This window comes from Oncorhynchus keta, unplaced genomic scaffold, assembly GCF_023373465.1.
Source record: "Oncorhynchus keta strain PuntledgeMale-10-30-2019 unplaced genomic scaffold, Oket_V2 Un_scaffold_584_pilon_pilon, whole genome shotgun sequence".
NCBI classification, from domain to species: Eukaryota; Metazoa; Chordata; class Actinopteri; order Salmoniformes; family Salmonidae; genus Oncorhynchus; species Oncorhynchus keta.
In genome coordinates this window covers 1,093,718-1,120,304 of record NW_026290969.1, presented here as the reverse complement: position 1 = coordinate 1,120,304, position 26,587 = coordinate 1,093,718, and the positions used below count along the sequence as shown (strand labels likewise).

General features: G+C 44.0%; 1 protein-coding gene across 3 annotated transcripts in view; it reads right to left on the bottom strand.

Annotated features, from left to right (window-relative positions):
* LOC118361428 (proline-rich transmembrane protein 3-like) overlaps positions 1 to 8,811 on the bottom strand; it is a 34,977-nt gene extending 26,166 nt beyond the window's left edge. The window contains exon 1 of one of the 3 annotated variants that reach the window (XM_035741365.2): positions 8,474 to 8,811. The gene's annotated coding sequence lies outside the window, so the exon portion shown is untranslated. The other 2 variants (XM_035741364.2, XM_035741366.2) reach the window with 2 other exon arrangements.
* Between the last annotated feature and the right edge of the window lie 17,776 nt (positions 8,812 to 26,587).

Genomic DNA, 26,587 nt, shown 5'->3' with positions numbered 1-26,587 from the left:
TAGTACAGTTGAAGTTGGAAGTTTACATGCACCTTAGCCAAATACATTATATTCAGTTTTTCACAATTCCTGACATTTAATCCTAGTAAGAATTCGCTGTCTTAGGTCAGTGAGAATCACCACTTTATTTTAAGAATGTGAAACATCAGAATAATAGTAGAGGGAATTATTTCTTTCAGCTTTTATTTCTTTCATCACAATCCCAGTGGGTCACAAGTTAACATACACTTAATTAGTACTTGGTGGCATTGCCTTTAAATTGTTTAACTTGGGTCAAGCGTTTCGGGTAGCCTTCCAAAGGCTTCACACATTAAGTTGGGTGAATTTTGGCCCATTCCTCCTGACAGAGTTGGTGTAACTGAGTCAGGTTTGTAGGCTTCCTTGCTCGCACGAGCTTTTTCAGTTCTGCCCACATATTTTCTATAGGGTTGAGGTCAGGGCTTTGAGATGGCCACTCCAATACCTTGACTTTGTTGTCCTTAAGCCATTTTGCCACAACTTTGGAAGTATGCGTGGGGTCATTGTCCATTTGGAAGACCCATTTGCGACCAAGCTTTAACTTCCTGACTGATGTCTTGAGATGTTGCTTCAATATGTCCACATAATTGTCCTTCCTCATGATGCATCTATTTTGTGAAGTGCACCAGTCCCTCCTGCAGCAAAGCACCCCCACAACATGATGCTGCCACCCCCGTGCTTCATGGTTGGGATGGTGTTCTTCGGCTTGCAAGCCTCCCCCTTTTTCCTCCAAACATAACGATGGTCATTATGGCCAAACAGTTCTATTTTTGTTTCATCAGACCACAGGACATTTCTCCAAAAAGTACGATCTTTGTACCCATGGGCAGTTGTAAATCGTAGTCTGGCTTTTTTTTATGGCGGTTTTGGAGCAGTGGCTTCTTCCTTGCTCAGCGGCCTTTCAGGTTATATCGGTATGGGACTTGTTTTAATGTGGATATAAATACTTGTGTACCTGTTTCCTCCAGCATCTTCACAAGGTCCTTTTCTGTTGTTCTGGGATTGATTTGCACTTTTTGCACCAAAGTACGTTCATCTCTACTAGACAGAATGTGTCTCCGTCCTGAGCGGTATGACGGCTGCATTGTCCCATGGTGTTCATACTTGCGTACTATTGTTTGTACAGATGAAAGTGGTACCTTCAGGCGTTTGGAAATTGCTCCCAAGGATGAACCAGACATTTCTGAGGTCTTGTCTGATTTCTTTTGATATTCCCATGATGTCAAGCAAAGAGTTCACTGAGTTTGAAGGTAGGCCTTGAAATACTTCCACAGGTGCACATCCAATTGACTCAAGTTATGTCAATTAGCCTATCAGAAGCTTCTAAAGCCATGGCCTAATTTTCTGTAATTTTCCATTTTGAGACATTTTTGTTTGTTTTGGTCTTCAGCAAGGTTTTTTTTCAGCTTGTTCGTATACACAAACATTTTCTCGAGGCAAGCCGAAGTCGGTAGCCAAAGTCTTCAGTGATTGGTCAACAAGTGTTAAGTGTTTTCATGCAACAACAACAAAAAATGACTTTGGAAATACTGCACCAAACATATCAGTTAGATGTAAAAGTGCGCCACTAAGATCTCCTTGGCAAAAACGTAAAAACATTTATTGAGTGACATTTTGAGGAAGTGTATTCTGGCTACAGTACTATTTGGTGTTTTTTCAAGTTTTTCAAGCGAAGGTCTTTTAAGGGAGTATGAGAGAACACTCGTTCGGTTCACCTAGCCTGCTAACGCCTTTAGCGAGGTATAATGAAAGAGAGAAACACAGAAAAAGAGAAACACACAGAGAGAGAGAGAGAGAGAGAGAGAGAAAGAGAGGGGAATAAAGAGTTGTCTCTATCTCCACCTCCTCAGAGTAGTATCGCTGTTTAATTTCCTTCTCCCACTCAACCATCTGGTTTCTCAGACCCCAGCCTTCTATTGGCCAATTCACCTACAATGAATCACTGTTCCCTTGTTCAGGAGGTGGTATTTCAACATTTTGTGGGAGGGGAGATAGGGGCTGTAGAGCTGTAAAGATAGAGAGATAAGCAGAAGCAGAATAGAAGGATGTCAAACATAGATAAAGGGGTATGAGTTGAGATCACAGTGGAAAACAGAAGAACATGAAAAACCTGTGTTTCAGACATAAGGAAGTGGATGGCTGCAAAATTTCTACTTTTAAACTCGGACAAAACAGAGATGCTTGTTCTTGGTCCCAAGATACAAAGAGATCTTCTGTTGAATCTGACAGTTAATCTTGGTTGTACAGTCGTCTCAAATAAAACTGTGAAGGACTTTGGCGTTACTCTGGACCCTGATCTCTCTTTTGATGAACATATCAAGACTGTTTCAAAGGACAGCTTTTTCCATCTACGTAACATTGCAAAAATCAGAAACTTCCCGTCCAAAAATGATGCAGAAAAATGTATCCATGCTCTTGTTACTTCTAGGTTAGACTAGAAGTAACTTCTAGGTTAGACTTCCGGCTACCCGGATAAAGCACTAAATAAACTTCAGTTAGTGCTAAATACGGTCCTGACTAGAACCAAAACGTTTGATCATATTACTCCAATGCTAGCCTCCCTACACTGGCTTCCTGTTAAGTCAAGGGCTGATTTCAAGGTTTTACTGCTAACCTACAAATCATTACATGGGCTTGCTCCTGCCATACATACCCACATGTACGCTACAGTCACAAGACGCAGGCCTCCTAATTGTCCCTAGAATTTCTAAGCAAACAGCTGGAGGCAGGGCTTTCTCCTATAGAGCTCCATTTTTATGGAATGGTCTGCCTACCCATGTGAGAGAGGCAGACTCGGTCTCAACCTTTAAGTCTTTACTGAAGACTCATCTCTTCAGTAGGTCATATGATTGAGTGTAGTCTGGCCCAGGAGTGTAAAGGTGAACGGAAAGGCTCTGGAACAAGATCCGCCCTTGCCGTCTCTGCCTGGCCGGTTCCCCTCTCTCCACTGGGATTCTTTGCCTCTAACCCTATTACAGGGGCTGAGCCACTGGCTTGGTGCTCTTCCATGCCGTCCCTAGGAGGGGTGCATCACTTGAGTGGGTTGAGTCACTGACGTGATCTTCCTGTCTGGGTTGGCGCCCCCCTTGGGTTGTGCCGTGCCGGAGATCTTTGTGTGCTATACTCGGCCTTGTCTCAGGATGGTAAGTTGGTGGTTGAAGATATCCCTCTAGTGGTGTGGGGGCTGTGCTTTGACAAAGTGGGTGGGGTTATATCCTGCCTGTTTGGCCCTGTCCGGGAGTATCATCGGATGGGGCCACAGTGTCTCCTGACTCCTCCTGGCTCAGGCTCCAGTATTTATGCTGCAGTAGTTTGTGTCGGGGGGCTAGGGTCAGTCTGTTATATCTGGAGTACTTCTCCTGTCTTATCCAGTGTCCTGTGTGAATTTAAGTATGCTCTCTCTAATTATCTCTTTCTCTCTTTCTTTCTTTCTCTCTCTCGGAGGACCTGAGCCCTAGGACCATGCCTCAGGACTACCTGGCACGATAACTCCTTGCGGTCCCTAGTCCACCTGGCCGTGCTGCTGCTCCAGTTTCAACTGTTCTGCCTGCAGCTATGGAACCCTGACCTGTTCACCGGACGTGCTACCTGTCCCAGACCTGCTGCAGGCTCAGGATCAGGGCATGCAGAAAAGGTCAAAACCGGGATAACTATATAAAATACAAAAAATCAAGAGACAGGAACAGAGGGAAAAACACTGGTAGGCTAGACAAAACTAAATGGACTGGCAACAGACAAACATAGAACACAGGTATAAATACACAGGGGATAATGGGGAAGATGGGTGACACCTGGAGGGTAGTAGAGACAATCACGAAGACAGGTGAAACAGATCAGGGTGTGACATCTTGCCATAGATTTTCAAGCCTATTTAATGTCAAATTGTAACTAGGCCACTCAGGAACATTTAATGTTGTCTTGGTGAGCAACTCCAGTGTATATTTGGCCTTGTGCTTTAGGTTACTGTCCTGCTGAAAGGTTAATTTGTCTCCCAGTGTCTGAAAGCAGACTGAACCAGGTTTTCCTCTAGGATTTTGCCTGTGGATAGCTCTGTGCATAACTCCTTAATCCTTGCCGGTGACAAGAATACCCATAGCATGATGCAGCCACCACCATGCTATGAAATTACCATGCTTGTTGTGTTGGATTTGCCCCAAACATAACACTTTGTATTCAGGACATAAAGTTCATTTTTTTGCAGTTTTACTTTAGTGTCTTATTGCAAACAAGACATTTTTTTGAATATTTTTTATTTTGTACAGGCTTCCTTCTTTTCACTCTGTTAACTAGGTTAGTATTGTGGAGTAACAACAATGTTGTTGATTCATCCTATCACATCCATTGATTTATCCTATCACATCCATTCTGTAACTGTTTTAAGTCTCATGGTGAAATACCTGAGTGGTTTCCTTCCTCTCCGGCAACTGAGTTAAGAAGGACGCCTGTATCTTTGTAATGACTGGGTGTATTGATACACCATCCGAAGTGTAATTAATAATTGCACCATGCTCAAAGGGATATTCAATGTCTGTTTATTGTTTTACCCATCAATAGGTGCCCTTCTTTGCAAACCATTGGAAAACCTCCCTGGTCTTTGTGGTTGAATCTGTGCTTAAAACGCTCAACTGAGGGACCTTACAGATAATTGTATGTGTGAGGTACAGAGATGAGGTAGTTATTTAAAAATCGTGCTAAAAAACTATTATTGCAGACATAGTGAGTCCATGCAACTTATGTGACTTGTTAAGCACATTTTTACTTCTGAACTTACTTAGGCTTGCCATAACAAAAGTGTTGAATATAAACACATTTCAGCTTATTTTTTTCATTAATTTGTAAACATTTCTAAAAACATAAATCCACTTTGACATTATGGGGTATTGTATGTAAATCTCAATTTAGTCTATTTTAAATTCATGCTGCAACAAAACAAAATGTGGTGAAAGTCAAGGGGTGTGAATACTTTCTGAAAGCACTGCTATCTCTTCTACAAATAGAGAAACAGGTGCAAACTCTTATTTCCAAAACCGAATGGGTTCCAAAAATCACAGGCAAAAATCAGGATGAATTCCTTAAGCTCAAACTAAATGTCTAAATCTGAAAAACCAAGCCATGTACATCGTAGTAAGCCCAAATACCTCTCCAATTCTGAATGAAATCTCTGTTCCAGATTCAACTGAAATTACCACATATCATAGCCATTTTTGACCCACACATTGCCCAGATTGACATTCACACACACGCAAAATCTCTTTCTCTATTTCTTGCACACACATACACATTTTTGTCAGACTCCAGAGAGTGAGGGTCTGAAATGTCCATACATTTGTGACTATTTTCAGGAACAGAGACTAGCCTATTTGTGGACAGAGGGATCTCTGAGTTCGCCTGAGAAAGCCCCAGTCTGAACGGTCACATACTGGCCTCCATATGCGTGTGCGTGTGCGTGTGCGTGTGTGTGTGTGTGTGTGTGTGTGTGTGTGTGTGTGTGTGTGTGTGTGTGTGTGTGTGTGTGTGTGTGTGTGTGTGTGTGTGTGTGTGTGTGTGTGAATGGGGGAGTCTGCGAATGTGAAGGTGGCACAGGAAGACTGGAACTGGATATTGACAGAAATAATGTGACATAGAGAGAGAAAGAATGAGTGTGAGAAAGAGAGAGTGACAAAGAGAGAACAAGTGGGGAAAGAGAGAGTGGGAGACAGATGGGGAGAGAAAGAGAAAAGATAGGAATAATGATCAAGAGACTAATAATAGCAGACATGTGGACAGTAGGAGAGAAAGTGAGAATAAAGAGAGGAGTACGAGAGAGGCATAGAGCTAGACGACAGTTATAGACAGAGAGTGTAGTGAGAGAGAGTGATAGAGAGAGGGACAGAAAGATAGTACTAGAGAGCTGTGTCATGAAGGGACACTGAGCGATTCCACAGTCCAACAGAACAGTTCAAGTATTACTGCATATTATTATACATGTATGGCCTGTTAGCGTGTCATGTAGGGGAGAGGTGAGAGAAATGTGTGTGTGTGTGTGTGTGGTATGTATTGGGTAAAGTATGTGGTCAATTTGACCGCTAAGATTCCACCATCGTGCAGGAATGTAAACAAACCACTTACTATCAGACCAGACCCTCCCTCCACCGACACACATATGCACTAACTCACTCACAGTGTTCCCAACACCTCTGATTACCTGTAATGCCCTATCTCTGTCTCAATACCATGTTGAGAAAACATGTGGAGTAATAAATACATGAACCGTTTGAATGATCCAATAATAGGCGATACATGCAGTATTTGTGCACCTACAGTCTCATGACAGTTATCTCCATAATGTGAAGTATTTAAGGACGTGGTAAGAGGCACTCTATTACGGATATAGACACACCATCATGAACCAGCACTAAAGGTTGTTGATCCTCTGCCACTCTGTCTAGGGCTATAACCCTGTCCAATGTGACTTTGACCACACAGAAGAGTCAGTCGCATGATGAAGCCTTAAAGAGGTGTTCCTTGTTCCACTGAGTTAGGCTTGCTATTGTGGCTCCAGAACCAATAATCTGAGTCCTGCTGTCCCGTTGTGATCTCTGGATGAGGAAGATATTCAGCTAGGTCTGAGGTGGATATCGAGCCACAGTTCACTCGAACAGGGAGGTATTTTAACTGCAGATAGACAATGATGCACACACGCACGCATGCACAGACGCAAGCACTTGCACACACACACATGGGTAAAATGTGGGTCGTCTTGGCAACACTAATGAGTGAAGTATACAGAGGATCATACCCATGGAACCCCCAAACCTACATTTGCTGTGACCACGACCGGTTTAGATGTGAATACAGAAAGAGTAGAGAGACACACAGAAAACACACTCTAATTGGCAGACTCTTGACTGATTGAAACAGCTGATAGTGAAGGAATACTGAGGAGTCTGCCAATCCCAAAATGAGTCACTGACATATCAAGATAAAAACTGTTGATGCACAACCAATTTTTGCACCTTGGTGTATTCCACTATTCTTCCTCGCTTATGTCGCTTATGACTACACACTTATTCTGTCTGTTGTTCTTAAGTGTTTTGTAACCATTCTCAATGTTCTGCCTGTGTTCTGTCTATTGCTCTCTCAGTATAGGTTTTGGGGTTTGTTGTGAGTAATGTTCTATGTCTGCTGTGTGTTTTGTCAGTCAGATATGTTAACTATTCTGTCCAGTGATCCGGGTAAACAGCATCAATGTAACAGTATTAGCTTCCGTCCCTCTCCTCGCTCCTCTACCTGGGCTCGAACCAGGGACTCTCTGCACACATCGACAACTGACACCCACGAAGCATCGTTACCCATCGCCCCACAAAAGCCGCGGCCTGCAAGAGAAACAACTACTTCAGGTCTCAGAGCGAGGGATGTCGCCGATTGAAACGCTATCAGCGCGCACCTCGCTAACTAGCTAGCCATTTCACTCCGGTTACACATGTCTGTGGACATTGGGAGCTGAAGTGGAAATCGCCAACTCTGGGCAACAATGAGCATCTGCCTATGATTCAAAAGGTTGCCAGATTGAATACAGCTATTTGAGATTTTAGTCTTTAGCCTATCCCAAACCTTAACTCTTACCTTAAACATTCTGAGTTAATGCCTAAACTGAACCTTAAACACTTGTGTCATGTTTACGAAACATGGATGAATGTATAATTGTGACATGAGACTGTGAGAGCTAGTTGCATAAACACAATCACACAACAGGCTACCAGCTAGAGGACAGACCTCAGTTTCATAGGAGCACGTGTAAACCACACACACACACACACACACACACACACACACACACACACACACACACACACACACACACACACACACACACACACACACACACACACACACACACACAACTTGTGCACAACAACCATAGGCTATTTGTGCATTCCACATTTACAATCAAGATCTCAATCCTATTCTCATTGTGTGTCCAACTCACCCCTTCTCTTTCTTATAGTAAATTGGGCATCTGGGTCTGTTAGTATTTAAAGGTGAGTAGGACGTCGTGAGGATAATAGTCTGGCGTAGTATCAGGTGGCCTATCATCGCATCATTGGGAGGAGAGGAACGTCTGTCCTTGCCCGTTTTTTCCCGAAAGGTTGGTTCTTGGCTACAGAACCGACGACGCAGCCAACTGGCAGAGAATGTCGGCAGCAGCCTGTCCCCACGGTGCCCGACAGCTCAGAGATTCCCAACGATAGAAAAACGACCACAGCCACTCAAATATTTCGATTTCATTCATTCATATTGACAAAATGTGGCACACATAGCCCGCAATAATAAACTCATAATAGAAAAGGCATATGAATATGGTATCTTTAAGCGCGCGTGTATGGCTAAATTCACCATTAATAATTCATTGCCTGTAGTAGGCCTGTCGGATTTTCTCCTCTGTTCATACAGTTTTTATGTATCTCAAACTCGCCTTTCATCATTCCCAATGTACCTGCGCTCCTGTGTCCTGTCCTCAGATATTACGTCCTCTGCATCAGATTATGAGTCGGGCATGCATGTCGCCACGGGTACGGATGCGTATCCACAGCCCTCTGTCTCACGATTCCACCTCTGGAGAGCAGCAAGCTATAGGCTAAAATGCATAACACGTCTTCTGTTGATTTTTTTTTTTTTTTACTTGGATTCCCAACGCCAGTTCTCTCTACGACAAATCAAACCAGCAGGAGCAAGCGCGCTAATTCACGCACCCTTCAGATTGCTCAATCTCTCGCTGCCTCTCTCTTTCTCCCTCCCCCTCCGGTTTACATGCATATCAACATGATTGCCTCCAACCGCCTGGCGCAATTACTATTACAGAATAGCACAGCTCAAGCACAGAGACCAGGGCCCACAACAATAAATGTGCCTACAATTGCATTCCCAACCTTCCTTGTGAGAAAAACTGACATCACATTTTCCACTCATATACATGTAATCTAGTCAGAGCTTTGCTTTCACCTTTTAACTTTGTTTTCTTCTTCTCTGTCTCTCTCTTGACAGAAGTAATAATAAACTCATACAGGTCTTTCTTTTTCTGTGGTTCAACCTTTTTTAAGTTTATTCATTATGATAATTCCATTAATACATACGTGTTACAACTTCCACCGAAGTCGGTCCCTCTCCTTGTTCGGTTGGCGGTCGAAGTTACATGTTTTCTAGACATCGCCACTCCACCTTTCATTTTCCATTTGTTTTGTCTTGTTTTCCTGCACACCTGGTTCACGTCTCCCCATAATTACTATGTGTAATTACTCTGTTCCCTCCATGTCTGTGTGGGGTATTGTTTATTGTCGAGGTTGGCATGCTTCCGGCTGGTTAGCACCAGGTTTGATGTATACCTGTGTTTTGTGGCATACGGTACTTTGTTTGTGGTACTGTGTGCTGCCTTACTTGTTTTGGGCATTTGATTTTGGTGACACTGTTGCGTTATGGTCTTACTATTTGCCTCAGTAAAGTGCTTTGTGTTCACTCATCTCTGGTCTCGTGCGCCTGACTTCCATGCACCAGCTACACCCACCATTGACAATATTTGATGCTATCAGCATACTGGAAGACATTGCAGTGTGATGATCGCATAAGTGGATCTATAATATTGACCGACAAAGGTGTGAGAAAATAGTTCTGAAGCCAACATATAGCTTTTCAGATGCTTCCTGTCAGTTAAAAGACCTGTTGCAGTAAATTAAATAGTTGCTGTCATTCCCAATAGTCAGGAAGCCATGAAAAATCATGTGAAAGCCAGTGTGACACCTGGACTGTTACAGCTTCAAGAAGAAAGGTGTGTGCAAATAGAAAGAAACCAAAACTGAGCTAATGTCTGACTTCCAACTGAGTCAGGTTGAGAATGGTGCATGACAAGAGAGACAAAGGGATTGGAACAGACTGTGTTCTCATGCTGAAACTCTACCCTCCTCCTCTCCTCTATCTGTCCCAACCTATGCCTCTGGAGGAGAGCGAGGCAGCCAAGGCTGCTGGTGTTTCCCTGTGCCAAGCCCTGCACCCTGGCTCCATGCCACCCCTTCATCTCCTCCCTCTCTCTGTCACTCCTTCACTCACCCAAGGATGTCCAAGTCATTCAGAGAGAGGCTAGGGAGTTGTTCAAATTCAGAGTTAACGTTAAACATCAACCAATTAAAATCGTCAACGTGCTGTCACGTGATAGAACACTGGTCCCATAAGATAACCTAGCACACATTAGCCCTATGCTGACCTCACCGGGTAGCAGTGAATATTTCCTGCAAACCAATGGCATTTCTTAAAATAAGTCAACTCGGTCACGAGAGGCATACATGTAAAACTCAAAATTCAAGATGTACATGTATCCCTCTGGTGGCAGAATTGACCTATTTTTAAGGAATGCACATGATTTGTGGAGAGAAAGTTCAAGATCTTTGATAGGCTGACAAGGAATTTGTTGCAAGAAATACTCACTGCCACCTGGTGAGGTTAACATAGGGCTAACGTGTGCCAGGTTGTCTGATGGGATCAGCAACCTTGTAGCATTCTATCACGTGACATTACATTAATTGGCTGATCCTTAAACTTAACTTTAAACTTGTTCTAATGTTTGCAAGTATGGCCCCCTTTATTTCACCTGTCCATGGCCACTATGTCAACAATATTATATTCGGTGGAAAGGGTGCAGGGGAGTTTTTTTTTTACAGTGATAACAGTAGAACCACACCCTTCCTCTACTCCTCAAGGTTGAACTATCTGTCCTGCTGCACCAAATCAAATCAAATCAAATCAAATTTATTTATATAGCCCTTCGTACATCAGCTGATATCTCAAAGTGCTGTACAGAAACCCAGCCTAAAACCCCAAACAGCAAACAATGCAGGTGTAAAAGCACGGTGGCTAGGAAAAACTCCCTAGAAAGGCCAAAACCTAGGAAGAAACCTAGAGAGGAACCGGGCTATGTGGGGTGGCCAGTCCTCTTCTGGCTGTGCCGGGTAGAGATTATAACAGAACATGACCAAGATGTTCAAATGTTCATAAATGACCAGCATGGTCGAATAATAATAAGGCAGAACAGTTGAAACTGGAGCAGCAGCACAGTCAGGTGGACTGGGGACAGCAAGGAGCCTTCATGTCAGGTAGTCCTGGGGCACGGTCCTAGGGCTCAGGTCAGTTGAAACTGGAGCAGGAGCATGGCCAGGTGGACTGGGGACAGCAAGGAGTCCTCATGTCAGGTAGTCCTGGGACATGGTCCTAGGGCTCAGGTCCTCCGAGAGAGAGAAAGAAAGAGAGAAGGAGAGAATTAGAGAACGCACACTTAGATTCACACAGGACACCGAATAGGACAGGAGAAGTACTCCAGATATAACAAACTGACCCTAGCCCCCCGACACATAAACTACTGCAGCATAAATACTGGAGGCTGAGACAGGAGGGGTCAGGAGACACTGTGGCCCCATCCGAGGACACCCCGGACAGGGCCAAACAGGAAGGATATAACCCCACCCACTTTGCCAAAGCACATCCCCCACACCACTAGAGGGATATCTTCAACCACCAACTTACCATCCTGAGACAAGGCCGAGTATAGCCCACAAAGATCTCCGCCACGGTACAACCCAAGGGGGGCAACCCAGACAGGCCGACCACAACAGTGAATCAACCCACCCAGGTGACGCACCCCCAGGGACGGCACGAGAGAGCCCCAGCAAGCCAGTGACTCAGCCCCGTAACAGGGTTAGAGGCAAAGAATCCCAGTGGAAAGAGGGGAACCGGCCAGGCAGAGACAGCAAGGGCGGTTAGTTGCTCCAGAGCCTTTCCGTTCACCTTCCCACTCCTGGGCCAGACTACACTCAATCATATGACCCACTGAAGAGATGAGTCTTCAGTAAAGACTTAAAGGTTGAGACCGAGTTTGCGTCTCTGACATGGGTAGGCAGACCGTTCCATAAAAATGGAGCTCTATAGGAGAAAGCCCTGCCTCCAGCTGTTTGCTTAGAAATTCTAGGGACAATTAGGAGGCCTGCGTCTTGTGACCGTAGCGTACGTGTAGGTATGTACGGCAGGACCAAATCAGAGAGGTAGGTAGGAGCAAGCCCATGTAATGCTTTGTAGGTTAGCAGTAAAACCTTGAAATCAGCCCTTGCTTTGACAGGAAGCCAGTGTAGAGAGGCTAGCACTGGAGTAATATGATCAAATTTTTTGGTTCTAGTCAGGATTCTAGCAGCCGTATTTAGCACTAACTGAAGTTTATTTAGTGCTTTATCCGGGTAGCCGGAAAATAGAGCATTGCAGTAGTCTAACCTAGAAGTGACAAAAGCATGGATTAATTTTTCTGCATCATTTTTGGACAGAAAGTTTCTGATTTTTGCAATGTTACGTAGATGGAAAAAAGCTGTCCTCGAAATGGTCTTGATATGTTCTTCAAAAGAGAGATCAGGGTCCAGAGTAACGCCGAGGTCCTTCACAGTTTTATTTGAGACGACTGTACAACCATTAAGATTAATTGTCAGATTCAACAGAAGATCTCTTTGTTTCTTGGGACCTAGAACAAGCATCTCTGTTTTGTCCGAGTTTAATAGTAGAAAGTTTGCAGCCATCCACTTCCTTATGTCTGAAACACATGCTTCTAGCGAGGGCAATTTTGGGGCTTCACCATGTTTCATTGAAATGTACAGCTGTGTGTCATCCGCATAGCAGTGAAAGTTTACATTATGTTTTCGAATAACATCCCCAAGAGGTAAAATATATAGTGAAAACAATAGTGGTCCTAAAACAGAACCTTGAGGAACACCGAAATGTACAGTTGATTTGTCAGAGGACAAACCATTCACAGAGACAAACTGATATCTTTCCGACAGATAAGATCTAAACCAGGCCAGAACTTGTCCGTGTAGACCAATTTGGGTTTCCAATCTCTCCAAAAGAATGTGGTGATCGATGGTATCAAAAGCAGCACTAAGGTCTAGGAGCACGAGGACAGATGCAGAGCCTCGGTCCGATGCCATTAAAATGTCATTTACCACCTTCACAAGTGCCGTCTCAGTGCTATGATGGGGTCTAAAACCAGACTGAAGCATTTCGTATACATTGTTTGTCTTCAGGAAGGCAGTGAGTTGCTGCGCAACAGCCTTCTCTAAAATCTTTGAGAGGAATGGAAGATTCGATATAGGCCGATAGTTTTTATATTTTCTGGGTCAAGGTTTGGCTTTTTCAAGAGAGGCTTTATTACTGCCACTTTTAGTGAGTTTGGTACACATCCAGTGGATAGAGAGCCGTTTATTATGTTCAACATAGGAGGGCCAAGCACAGGAAGCAGCTCTTTCAGTAGTTTAGTTGGAATAGGGTCCAGTATACAGCTTGAAGGTTTAGAGGCCATGATTATTTTCATCATTGTGTCAAGAGATATAGTACTAAAACACTTGAGCGTCTCTCTTGATCCTAGGTCCTGGCAGAGTTGTGCAGACTCAGGACAACTGAGGTTTGGAGGAATACGCAGGTTTAAAGAGGAGTCCGTAATTTGCTTTCTAATAATCATAATCTTTTCCTCAAAGAAGTTCATGAATTTATCACTGCTAAAGTGAAAGTCATCCTCTCTTGGGGAATGCTGCTTTTTAGTTAGCTTTGCCACAGTATCAAAAAGGAATTTCGGATTGTTCTTATTTTCCTCAATTAAGTTAGAAAAATAGGACGATCGAGCAGCAGTAAGGGCTCTTCGGTACTGCACGGTACCGTCCTTCCAAGCTAGTCGGAAGACTTCCAGTTTGGTGTGGCGCCATTTCCGTTCCAATTTTCTGGAAGCTTGCTTCAGAGCTCGGGTATTTTCTGTGTACCAGGGAGCTAGTTTCTTATGAGACATTTTTTTAGTTTTTAGGGGTGCAACTGCATCTAGGGTATTGCGCAAGGTTAAATTGAGATCCTCAGTTAGGTGGTTAACGGATTTTTGTCCTCTGGCGTCCTTGGGTAGGCAGAGGGAGTCTGGAAGGGCATCAAGGAATCTTTGTGTTGTCTGTGAATTTATAGCACGACTTTTGATGTTCCTTGGTTGGGGTCTGAGCAGATTATTTGTTGCAATTGCAAACGTAATAAAATGGTGGTCCGATAGTCCAGGATTATGAGGAAAACATTAAGATCCACAACATTTATTCCATGGGACAAAACTAGGTCCAGCGTATGACTGTGACAGTGAGTGGGTCCAGAGACATGTTGGACAAAACCCACTGAGTCGATGATGGCTCCAAAAGCCTTTTGGAGTGGGTCTGTGGACTTTTCCATGTGAATATTAAAGTCACCAAAGATTAGAATATTATCTGCAATGACTACAAGGTCTGATAGGAATTCAGGGAACTCAGTGAGAAACGCTGTATATGGCCCAGGAGGCCTGTAAACAGTAGCTATAAAAAGTGATTGAGTAGGCTGCATAGATTTCATGACTAGAAGCTCAAAAGACGAAAACGTCATTTTTTTTTTTTTGTAAATTGAAATTTGCTATCGTAAATGTTAGCAACACCTCCGCCTTTGCGGGATGCACGGGGGATATGGTCACTAGTGTAGCCAGGAGGTGAGGCCTCATTTAACACAGTAAATTCATCAGGCTTAAGCCATGTTTCAGTCAGGCCAATCACATCAAGATTATGATCAGTGATTAGTTCATTGACTATAATTGCCTTTGAAGTAAGGGATCTAACATTAAGTAGCCCTATTTTGAGATGTGAGGTATCATGATCTCTTTCAGTAATGACAGGAATGGAGGTGGTCTTTATCCTAGTGAGATTGCTAAGGCGAACACCGCCATGTTTAGTTTTGCCCAACCTAGGTCGAGGCACAGACACGGTCTCAATGGTGATAGCTGAGCTGACTACACTGACTATGCTAGTGGCAGACTCCACTATGCTGGCAGGCTGGCTAATAGCCTGCTGCCTGGCCTGCACCCTATTTCATTGTGGAGCTAGAGGAGTTAGAGCCCTGTCTATGTTGGCAGATAAGATGAGAGCACCCTCCAGCTAGGATGGAGTCCGTCACTCCTCAGCAGGTCAGGCTTGGTCCTGTTTGTGGGTGAGTCCCAGAAAGAGGGCCAATTATCTACAAATTCTATCTTTTGGGAGGGGCAGAAAACAGTTTTCAACCAGCGATTGAGTTGTGAGACTCTGCTGTAGAGCTCATCACTCCCCCTAACTGGGAGGGGGCCAGAGACAATTACTCGATGCCGACACATCTTTCTAGCTGATATGCACGCAGAAGCTATGTTGCGCTTGGTGATCTCTGACTGTTTCATCCTAACATCGTTGGTGCCGACGTGGATAACAATATCTCTATACTCTCTACACTCGCCAGTTTTAGCTTTAGCCAGCACCATCTTCAGATTAGCCTTAACGTCGGTAGCCCTGCCCCGGGTAAACAGTGTATGATCGCTGGATGATTCGCTTTAAGTCTAATACTGCGGGTAATGGAGTCGCCAATGACTAGAGTTTTCAATTTGTCAGAGCTAATGGTGGGAAGCTTCGGGCGTCTCAGACCCCGTAACGGGAGGAGTAGAGACCAGAGAAGACTCGGCCTCTGACACCGACCCGCTGCTTAATGGGGAAAACCGGTTGAAAGTTTCTGTCTGCTGAATGAGCGACACCGGTTGAGCGTTCCTACAGCATTTCCTTCCAGAAACCGTGAGAAAGTTGTCCGGCTGCGGGGACTGTGCCAGGGGATTTATACTACTATCTGCACTTACTGGTGGCACAGACGCTGTTTCATCCTTTCCTACACTGAAATTACCCTTGCCTAACGATTGCGTCTGAAGCTGGGCTTGCAGTACAGCTATCCTCGCCGTAAGGCGAACACAGCGGCTGCAATTAGAAGGCATCATGTTAATGTTACTACTTAGCTTCGGCTGTTGGAGGTCCTGACGAATCGTGTCCAGATAAAGCGTCCGGAGTGAAAAAGTTGAGGAAAAAATAAATATATGAACGGTAATTAAAAAGTGAAACCCGTAAAGTTGTCAGGTAGCAAAATAGGTTGGCAACAAAACGCACAGCAATTCGAAAACAAGCCTGCAAGTTGTGACCGGAAATGACGTCAATCACCAGTGCACCACAGACACTAGGCCTGAATCTACTGTCAACAATGCCAGACAGTGTCTCACTGCCACATAGACTGGAAACAAACAATAACCCATACACTACTGGAGGGTTTGGAGGGAAGTCACAGATAATGAGCACAATTACCTCTCTCTCTTGCTCGAGCTTAGACCTAGGACCTAAAATAACCCTAGGCTTTCCCTAAGACCATTACATTAGTACAGAGATGCTTGAGGTGATGGGGCCACAGTGTCTCCTGACCCCTCCTGTCTCAGCCTCCAGTATTTATGCTGCAGTAGTTTATGTGTCGGGGGGCTAGGGTCAGTTTGTTTTATCTGGAGTACTTCTCCTGTCCTATTCGGTGTCCTGTGTGAATTTAAGTGTGCTCTCTCTCATTCTCTCTTTCTCTCTTTCTTTCTCTCTCTCAGAGGACCTGAGCCCTAGGACCATGCCTCAGGACTATCTGACATGATGACTCCTTGCTGTCCCCAGTCCACCTGGCCATGCTGCTGCTCCAGTTTCAACTGTTCTGCCTTATTATTATTGGACCATGCTGGTCACTTATGAACATTTGAACATCTTGGCCATGTTCTGTTGTAATCTCCACCCGGCACAGCCAGAAGAGGACTGGCCACCCCACATAGCCTGGTTCCTCTCTAGGTTTCTTCCTAGGTTTTGGCCTTTCTAGGGAGTTTTTCCTAGCCATTGTGCTTCTACACCTGCATTGCTTGCTGTTTGGGCTTTTAGGCTGGGTTTCTGTACAGCACTTTGAGATATCAGCTGATGTACGAAAGGCTATATAAATACATTTGATTTGATGAGAGAGGGGTGGGGTAGGAACACTTCCAGAGCGTAATCAAATCAGTGTGCATATTTTACAACTAACATGCAAATGCACCGTGAGACAGGAAACAAATCAACTCAGACAGATCCTCTGACAAGTAGAGCAGGTAGAAAAGATCTCACACACACACACACACACACACACACACACACACACACACACACACACACACACACACACACACACACACACACACACACACAAAGCCATTTAGGTTGTTAGAATTTAAGACTGAAGAATAGTAAGGGTTAGAATCGCTTCATACTACTTACGTTCTGCAATAGAATACAAATACTGTATGAATGTGTGTGTCTGCCTCTTTGTCGTTGTTTCACAAAGAGAGTTTGTTCAAGTGTGCATGCACATCTCTGTCTCCCTTTGTCAATCAATTATTTTGACAGTGTGGAAGATAGAGAGTCAGAGAGGATTTTTTTGTATGGATATGATTGCTGCAAGCAACCGACTTAAGTGTGGTGCTTCTGTCTTTTCAGTTTGTCAATGTTTAATATAAAAACGTAAACTTGTGACCATGTACAGTATGTGTTTTCATGCGTGATTTAATATGAATAAACCCTAAAGCATGCAATCCATGTGTTCACACAATGGGTGTGACCGCGCAGCACATACACGATACGCTATAGAATGACCACAGGAATGTGTATGAGTGTGAATGGGAGAGTGTGTTGCCGTGTGTTTAGGGTATGATTGGGGCATTACCAAGCTATGTTCACTGGGTACCGAGATTATAGTAATATGGTCCTCTCACTGGGGGGCATGATTCAGCTAACAGCCCAAGATCACACAAAAGCCCCCCCCCATGAGTTACCAGTCCAGCATGGTGTCCATCTGTCTGCCTACACAGAGGGAAATAGATACAGTACCAGTCAAAAGTGTGGACACACCTACTCATTCAAGGGGTTTTCTTTATTTGTACTATTTTCTACATTGTAGAATAATAGTGAAGACACCAACACTATGCAATAACACATATGGAATCATGTAGTAACCAAAAAAGTGTTATATATTTTATATTTGAGATTCTTCAAATTAGCCTTTACAGCTTTGCACACTCTCTTACAAAATAGGGCTGTCTTCTGTATTCTGTATACCCCTACCTTGTCCCAACACAACTGATTTGACTGGTACTGTGTCCGACTGGTACTGTGTCTGAGAGAGAGACGGGGACAGAGAGAAACAAAAAGATAGATAGACGAAGAGAAAGAGAAGTCCATAGTGAAAGATATGCCATATTATACACAGGGAGAGATAGAGATAAATCTTGTTGGGGATAGGGGGCAGTATTTTCACTTTGGATGAATTGCGTGCCCATAGTGAACTGCATCCTACTCTGTCCTAGATTGCTAATATATGCATATTATTATTCATATTGGATAGAAAACACTGAAGTTTCTAAAACTGTTTGAATTATGTCTGTGAGTATAACAGAACTCACAGGGCAGGCAATCCTCCAAACAGGAAGTGAAATTCTGAATGCAGGTCTAATTTTAAGTCATCGCCTCTTCACTTCCAAATAAGATATGGATCTGTGAGCACTTCCTACGCCTTCCACTAGATGTCCTCATTCAGTAGAACGTGGAATGGAGCCTCTGGTGAGAGCTTTGACAGAATGGGAGGGGAATGAGTCACTGTCCTGGCAGAATGCAATTTCCCTGTTGCGTGTTTGTCTGTTGATATCACCATCGTTCCATTTGGCTGCAGATGAAAACGTATGCTCCGGTTGGAACGTTATTGGATATATATGAATATAACATCCTGAAGATTGATTCTCTACTTAGTTTGAACAGTTTATTCGACCTGGAATATATATTTTTGAAGTTTTCGTCCGAGTTCTCCTGGACCAGCATCAGCTTTGGGGCAAGTGAGCTGAAAGTGCTAGCAAATGCAACTAATTGGACACTAGTGTTGGACATTATGGAACAAAACAACAATTTATTGTGGAACTAGGACTCCTTGCACTACATTCTGTTGAAAGATCATCAAAGGTAAGGGAATATTTATCATGTAATTACGTATTTCTGTTGACTCCAACATGGCTGGGAAATATATTTACGTTTGAGCACCGTCTCAGATTATTGCATGGTAGGCTTTTTTTCATAACGTTTAAAATAAATCTGACACAGCGGTTGCATTAAGAACCAGTGTGTATCTTTAATTATACAGTGGAACAAAAAATATTTAGTCAGCCACCAATTGTGCAAGTTCTCCCACTTAAAAATATGAGAGAGGCCTGTAATTTTCATCACAGGTACACTTCAACTATGACAGACAAAATGAGAAAAAAAATTCCAGAAAATCACATTGTAGGATTTTTTATGAATTTATTTGCAAATTATGGTGGAAAATAAGTATTTGGTCACCTGTAACTTCTTCTTTAAGAGTCTCCTCTGTCCTCCCCTCGTTACCTGTATTAACGGTACCTGTTTGAACTTGTTATCAGTATAAAAGACACCCGTCCACAACCTCAAACAGTCACACTCCAAACTCCATTATGGCCAAGACCAAAGAGCTGTCAAAGGACACCAGAAACAAAATTGTAGACCTGCACCAGGCTGGGAAGACTGAATCTGCAATTAGGTAAGCAGCTTGGTTTGAAGAAATCAACTGTGGGAGCAATTATTTGGAAATGGAAGACATACAAGACCACTGATAATCTCCCTCGATCTGGGGCGCCCACGCAAGATCTCACCCCGTGGGGTCAAAATGATCACAAAGCCTACCATCAGTAACACACTACGCCGCCAGGGACTCAAATCCTGCAGTGCCAGACGTGTCCCCCTGCTTAACTTCTTGTGTCGAGCCAACCCGGATCCGGGATCATGACTACAGCCTCAAGCCCATTACCATAACGCAACGTTAACTATTCATGAAAATCGCAAATGAAATGAAATCAATATGCTAGCTCTCAAGCTTATCCTTTTGTTAACAACACTGTCATCTCCGATTTTCAAAAATATGCTTCTCAACCATAGCAAACTAGCATTTAGCATTTAGCGTTAGCATTTAGCATTAGCATTTAGCGTTAGTATTAGCAGGCAACATTTTCACAAAAACCAGCAAAAACATTCAATAAATCATTTACCTTTGAAGAACTTCGGATGTTTTCAATGAGGAGACTCTCAGTTAGATAGCAAATGTTCAGTTTTCCTGAAAGATTATTTGTGCAGGAGAAATCGGTCCGTTTTCTGCGTCATGTTTAGCTACAAAAAAAAAAAACGAAAATTCATTCATCCAAACGCCAAACTTTCTTCCACATTAACTCCATAATATCGACTGAAACATGGTAAACGTTGTTTAGAATCAATCCTCAAGGTGTTTTTCACATATCTCTTCATGATATATCATTCCTGGAAGTCTCCTCTCTGTCTCAATCACATGGATGAATGCGAGCAGCTTGGAGATTACGCAACAATTTCAACAAAGGACACCGGGCGGACCCCTGGTAAATGTAGTCTCTTATGGCCAATCTTCCAATGATATGCCTACAAATACGTCACAATGCGGCAGACAACTTGGAGAAACGATAGAAAGGGCAGGCTAATTCGTGGCACTTTCACAGCCATATAAGGAGACAATGAAAAACAGAGTGTCAAAAATCCTGCTCATTTCCTGTTTGAAGTTTAATCTTGGTTTCGCCTGTTGCATCAGTTCTGGGGGACTCACAGATAATATCTTTGCAGTTTTGGAAACGTCAGAGTGTTTTCTTTCCGAAGCTGCCAATTATATGCATAGTCGAGTATCTTTTCGTGACAAAATATTGCGCTTAAAACGGGCACGTTTTTTTATCCAATAATGACATAGCGCCCCCATAGGTTGAAGAGGTTAAGCCAGTACATGTCCAGGCCCGGCTGAAGGATGCTGGAGAGTATTTGAATGATCCAGAAAAAGATTGGGAGAACGTCATATGGTCAGATGAAACCAAAATATAACTTTTTGGTAAAAACTCAACTCGTCGTGTTTCAAATCAAATCAAATCCAATTTTATTTGTCACACACACATGGTTAGGAGATGTTAATGTGAGTGTAGCGAAATGCTTGTGCTTCTAGTTCCGACAATGCAGTAATAACCAACAAGTAATCTAACTAACAATTCTAAAACTACTGTCTTATAAACAGTGTAAGGGGATAAAAATATGTACATCAAGATATATGAATGAGTGATGGTACAGAGCAGCATAGGCAAGATACAGTAGATGGTATCGAGTACGGTATATACATATGAGATGAGTATGTAAACAAAGTGGCATAGTTAAAGTGGCTAGTGATACATGTATTACATAAGGAAGCAGTCGATGATATAGAGTACAGTATATACGTATGCATATGAGATGAATAATGTAGGGTATGTAACATTATATTAGGTAGCATTGTTTAAAGTGGCTTAGGTAGCATTGTTTAAAGTGTTTGGAGGACAAAGAACGCTGAGTAACATCCAAAGAACACCATACCTACAGTGAAGCATGGGGGTGGAAACACCATGCTTTGGGGCTGTTTTTCTGCAAAGGGACCAGGACGACTGATTAGTGTAAAGGAAAGAATGACTGGGGCCATGTATCGTGAGATTTTGAGTGAAAACCTCCTTCCATCAGCAAGGGCATTGAAGATGAAACGTGGCTGGGTCTTTCAGCATGACAATGATCCCTAACTCACCGCCCGGGCAATGAAGGAGTGGCTTCGTACGAAGCATTTCAACGTGCTGGAGTGGGCTAGCCAGCCTACAGATCTCAACCCCATAGAAAATCTTTGGAGGGAGTTGAAAGTCCGTGTTGCCCAGCAAAAGCCCCAAAACATCACTGCTCTAGAGGAGATCTGCATGGAGCAATGGGCAAAAAAAACAGCAACAGTGTATGAAAACCTTGTGAAGACTTACAGAAAACGTTTGACCTCTGTCATTGCCAACAAAGGGTATATAACAAAGTATTGAGATAAACCTTTGTAGGTGACCAAATACTTATTTTCCACCATCATTTGCAAATAAATTAATAAAAAATCCTACAATGTGATTTTCTGATTTTTTTTCCCTAATTTTGTCTGTCATAGTTGAAGTGTACCTATGATGAAAATTACAGGCCTCTCTCATCTTTTTAAGTGGGAGAACTTGCATAATTGGTGGGTGACTAAATACTTTTTTGCCCCACTGTATGTAGAACATGTATCTTTCGTCAAAGTTTCTGATGAGTATTTCTGTTATCTGGCGTAGCTCTCTGTAATTACTCTGGATATTTTGGAGGCATTTGTGAACATGACGTCAATGTAAATCGAGATTTGTGGACATACATATGCATATTATCGAACAAGACATAAATGTATTGTGTAACATGTCATATGAGTGTCATCTGATGAAGATTATCAAAGGTTAGTGAATCATTTTATCTCTAATTCTGCTTTTGTGACTCCTATCTTTGGCTGGGAAAAATGGCTGTGTTTTATTTTTATTTAGTGGTGGTCTAACATAAATATATGTTGTGTTTTCGCTGTAAAACATTTTAAAAAATCGGACATGATGGGTAGATTAACAAGATGTTTATCTTTCATTATCTTTCATTTGCTAATGTGTGAAAGTTAAATATTTCTAAAGAATATTTTTGAATTCCCCGCGCCACCTTTTCAGCTGAATGGGGGGGGGAGTTCCCCTAGGGGAACGCCTAGCCATAACAGATACACAGTTAGAAAGGGGTACAGTATATTTTTCAGGAGGTCCAGACACAAACATGGTTAGCTTTCCGGCACACTTGGAACCATATGTGTTAAATGAACAACTTCTTTGTGAAATGTCCTTGAGCTGAGAGAGGGAGTTGGTTGGTCTGAAAACACAGAGACATGCACAGTCACACACAAAATCACAGCCACATGTTACTGAAGATACCGGTAGTCAGACACACACAGTCAGGCAGTAGATCATTTTACATTACATTTAAGTCATTTAGCAGACGCTCTTATCCAGAGCGACTTACAAATTGGTGCATTCACCTTATGACATCCAGTGGAACAGCCACTTTACAATAGTGCATCTAAATCTTTTAAGGGGGGTGAGAAGGATTACTTTATCCTATCATAGGTATTCCTTAACCTGTTAGAACTCTAGGGGCAGTATTTCATTTTTGGATAAAAAGACGTGCCCGTTTTTAGCGCGATATTTTGTCACGAAAAGATGCTCGACTATGCTTGGAATTGATAGTTTTGGAAAGAAGACACTCTGACGTTTCCAGAACTGCAAAGATTTTCACTGTGAGTGCCATAGAACAATATCTACAGGCAAAACCAAGATGTTTGAGTGACCAGGAAATCAACAGGATTTTTGAAGGCACGTTTTCCATGATCTCCTTATATGGCTGTGAATGGCACAGGAATCAACGGACACTTCCTATCGTTTCCCCAGGTGTCTGCAGCATTGTGACGTATTTGTAGGCATATCATTGGAAGATTGGCCATAAGAGCCTACAATTACCAAGTGTCCCGCATGGTGTCTGCGTGGAAATTGGTGCGCAAAAGTCAGGTCCCAGTATTTTTCCATCCGAATCAGAGAAGAATGCACGTGTCTAGGACTGGCATTTCAATGAAGAGATATATGACCAAACACCTTGAGGATTGATTCAAACAACGTTTTCCATGTTTCAGTCGATATTATGGAGTTAATTCGGAAAAAGTTCGACGTTTAGGTGACTGAATTTTCGGTTAGTTTCGGTAGCCAAATGCATAGTAACAAAACGGAACGTTGTGTCCTACACAAGCATCTTTCAGGAAAAACTGGACATCTGCTATGTAACTGAGAGTCTCCTCATTGAAACATCTGAAGTTCTTCAAAGGTAAATTATTTTATTTGATCCCTTTGCTGGTTTTTGTGAATGTTGCGTGCTAAATGCTAACGCTAAATGCTACGCTAGCTATCACCACTCTTACACAAATTATTGATTTTCTCTGGTTCTAAAGCATATTTTGAAAATCTGAGACGACAGGATTGTTAAGAAAAGGATAAGCTTGAGGACAGGCATATTTATTTCATTTATTTTGCAATTTTCAGAAATCGCTAATGTTGCGTTATGGTAATGAGCTTGAGGCTGTAGTCACAATCCCGGATCCGGGATGGGGCGGCCTAACAGGTTAAAGAGGTGGGGTTTCAGGTGTCTCCGGAAGGTGGTGATTGACTCCGCTGTCCTGGCGTCGTGAGGGAGTGTGTTCCACCATTGGGGAGCCAGAGCAGCGAACAGTTTTGACTGGGCTGAGCGGGAACTGTACTTCCTCAGTGGTAGGGAGGCGAGCAGGCCAGAGGTGGATGAACACAGTGCCCTTGTTTGGGTGTAGGGCCTGATCAGAGCCTGGAGGTACTGAGGTGCCGTTCCCCTCACAGCTCCGTAGGCAAGCACCATGGTCTTGTAGCGGATGCGAGCTTCAACTGGAAGCCAGTGGAGAGAGCGGAGGAGCGGGGTGACGTGAGAGAACTTGGGAAGGTTGAACACCAGACGGGCTGCGGCGTTCTGGATGAGTTGTAGGGGTTTAATGGCACAGTCAGGGAGCCCAGCCAACAGCGAGTTGCAGTAATCCAGACGGGAGATGACAAGTGCCTGGATTAGGACCTGCGCCGCTTCCTGTGTGAGGCAGGGTCGTACTCTGCGGATGTTGTAGAGCATGAACCTACAGGAACGGGCCACCGCCTTGATGTTAGTTGAGAACGACAGGGTGTTGTCCAGGATCACGCCAAGGTTCTTAGCGCTCTGGGAGGAGGACACAATGGAGTTGTCAACCGTGATGGCGAGATCATGGAACGGGCAGTCCTTCCCGGGAGGAAGAGCAGCTCCGTCTTGCCGAGGTTCAGCTTGAGGTGGTGATCCGTCATCCACACTGATATGTCTGCCAGACATGCAGAGATGCGATTCGCCACCTGGTCATCAGAAGGGGGAAAGGAGAAGATTAATTGTGTGTCGTCTGCATAGCAATGATAGGAGAGACCATGTGAGGTTATGACAGAGCCAAGTGACTTGGTGTATAGCGAGAATAGGAGAGGGCCTAGAACAGAGCCCTGGGGGACACAAGTGGTGAGAGCGCGTGGTGAGGAGACAGATTCTCGCCACACCACCTGGTAGGAGCGACCTGTCAGGTAGGACGCAATCCAAGCGTGGGCCGCGCCGGAGATGCCCAACTCGGAGAGGGTGGAGAGGAGGATCTGATGGTTCACAGTATCGAAGGCAGCCGATAGGTCTAGAAGGATGAGAGCAGAGGAGAGAGAGTTAGCTTTAGCAGTGCGGAGCGCCTCCGTGATACAGAGAAGAGCAGTCTCAGTTGAATGACTAGTCTTGAAACCTGACTGATTTGGATCAAGAAGGTCATTCTGAGAGAGATAGCGGGAGAGCTGGCCAAGGACGGCACGTTCAAGAGTTTTGGAGAGAAAAGAAAGAAGGGATACTGGTCTGTAGTTGTTGACATCGGAGGGATCGAGTGTAGGTTTTTTCAAAAGGGGTGCAACTCTCGCTCTCTTGAAGACGGAAGGGACGTAGCCAGCGGTCAAGGATGAGTTGATGAGCGAGGTGAGGGAAGGGAGAAGGTCTCCGGAAATGGTCTGGAGAAGAGAGGAGGGGATAGGGTCGAGCGGGCAGGTTGTTGGGCGGCCGGCCGTCACAAGACGCGAGATTTCATCTGGAGAGAGAGGGAGAAAGAGGTCAGAGCACAGGGTAGGGCAGTGTGAGCAGAACCAGCGGTGTCGTTTGACTTAGCAAACGAGGATCGGATGTCGTCGACCTTCTTTTCAAAATGGTTGACGAAGTCATCTGCAGAGAGGGAGGAGGGGGGAGGATTCAGGAGGGAGGAGAAGGTGGCAAAGAGCTTCCTAGGGTTAGAGGCAGATGCTTGGAATTTAGAGTGGTAGAAAGTGGCTTTAGCAGCAGAGACAGAGGAGGAAAATGTAGAGAGGAGGGAGCGAAAGGATGCCAGGTCCGCAGGGAGGCGAGTTTTCCTCCATTTCCGCTTGGCTGCCCGGAGCCCTGTTCTGTGAGCTCGCAAGGAGTCGTCGAGCCACGGAGCGGGAGGGGAGGACCGAGCCGGCCTGGAAGATAGGGGACATAGAGAGTCAAAGGATGCAGAAAGGGAGGAGAGGAGGGTTGAGGAGGCAGAATCAGGAGATAGGTTGGAGAAGGTTTGAGCAGAGGGAAGAGATGATAGGATGGAAGAGGAGAGAGTAGCGGGGGAGAGAGAGCGAAGGTTGGGACGGCGCGATACCATCCGAGTAGGGGCAGTGTGGGAAGTGTTGGATGAGAGCGAGAGGGAAAAGGATACAAGGTAGTGGTCGGAGACTTGGAGGGGAGTTGCAATGAGGTTAGTGGAAGAACAGCATCTAGCAAAGATGAGGTCGAGCGTATTGCCTGCCTTGTGAGTAGGGGGGGAAGGTGAGAGGGTGAGGTCAAAAGAGGAAAGGAGTGGAAAGAAGGAGGCAGAGAGGAATGAGTCAAAGGTAGACGTGGGGAGGTTAAAGTCGCCCAGAACTGTGAGAGGTGAGCCGTCCTCAGGAAAGGAGCTTATCAAGACATCAAGCTCATTGATGAACTCTCCGAGGGGACCTGGAGGGCGATAAATGATAAGGATGTTAAGCTTGAAAGGGCTGGTAACTGTGACAGCATGAAATTCAAAGGAGGCGATAGACAGATGGGTAAGGGGAGAAAGAGAGAAT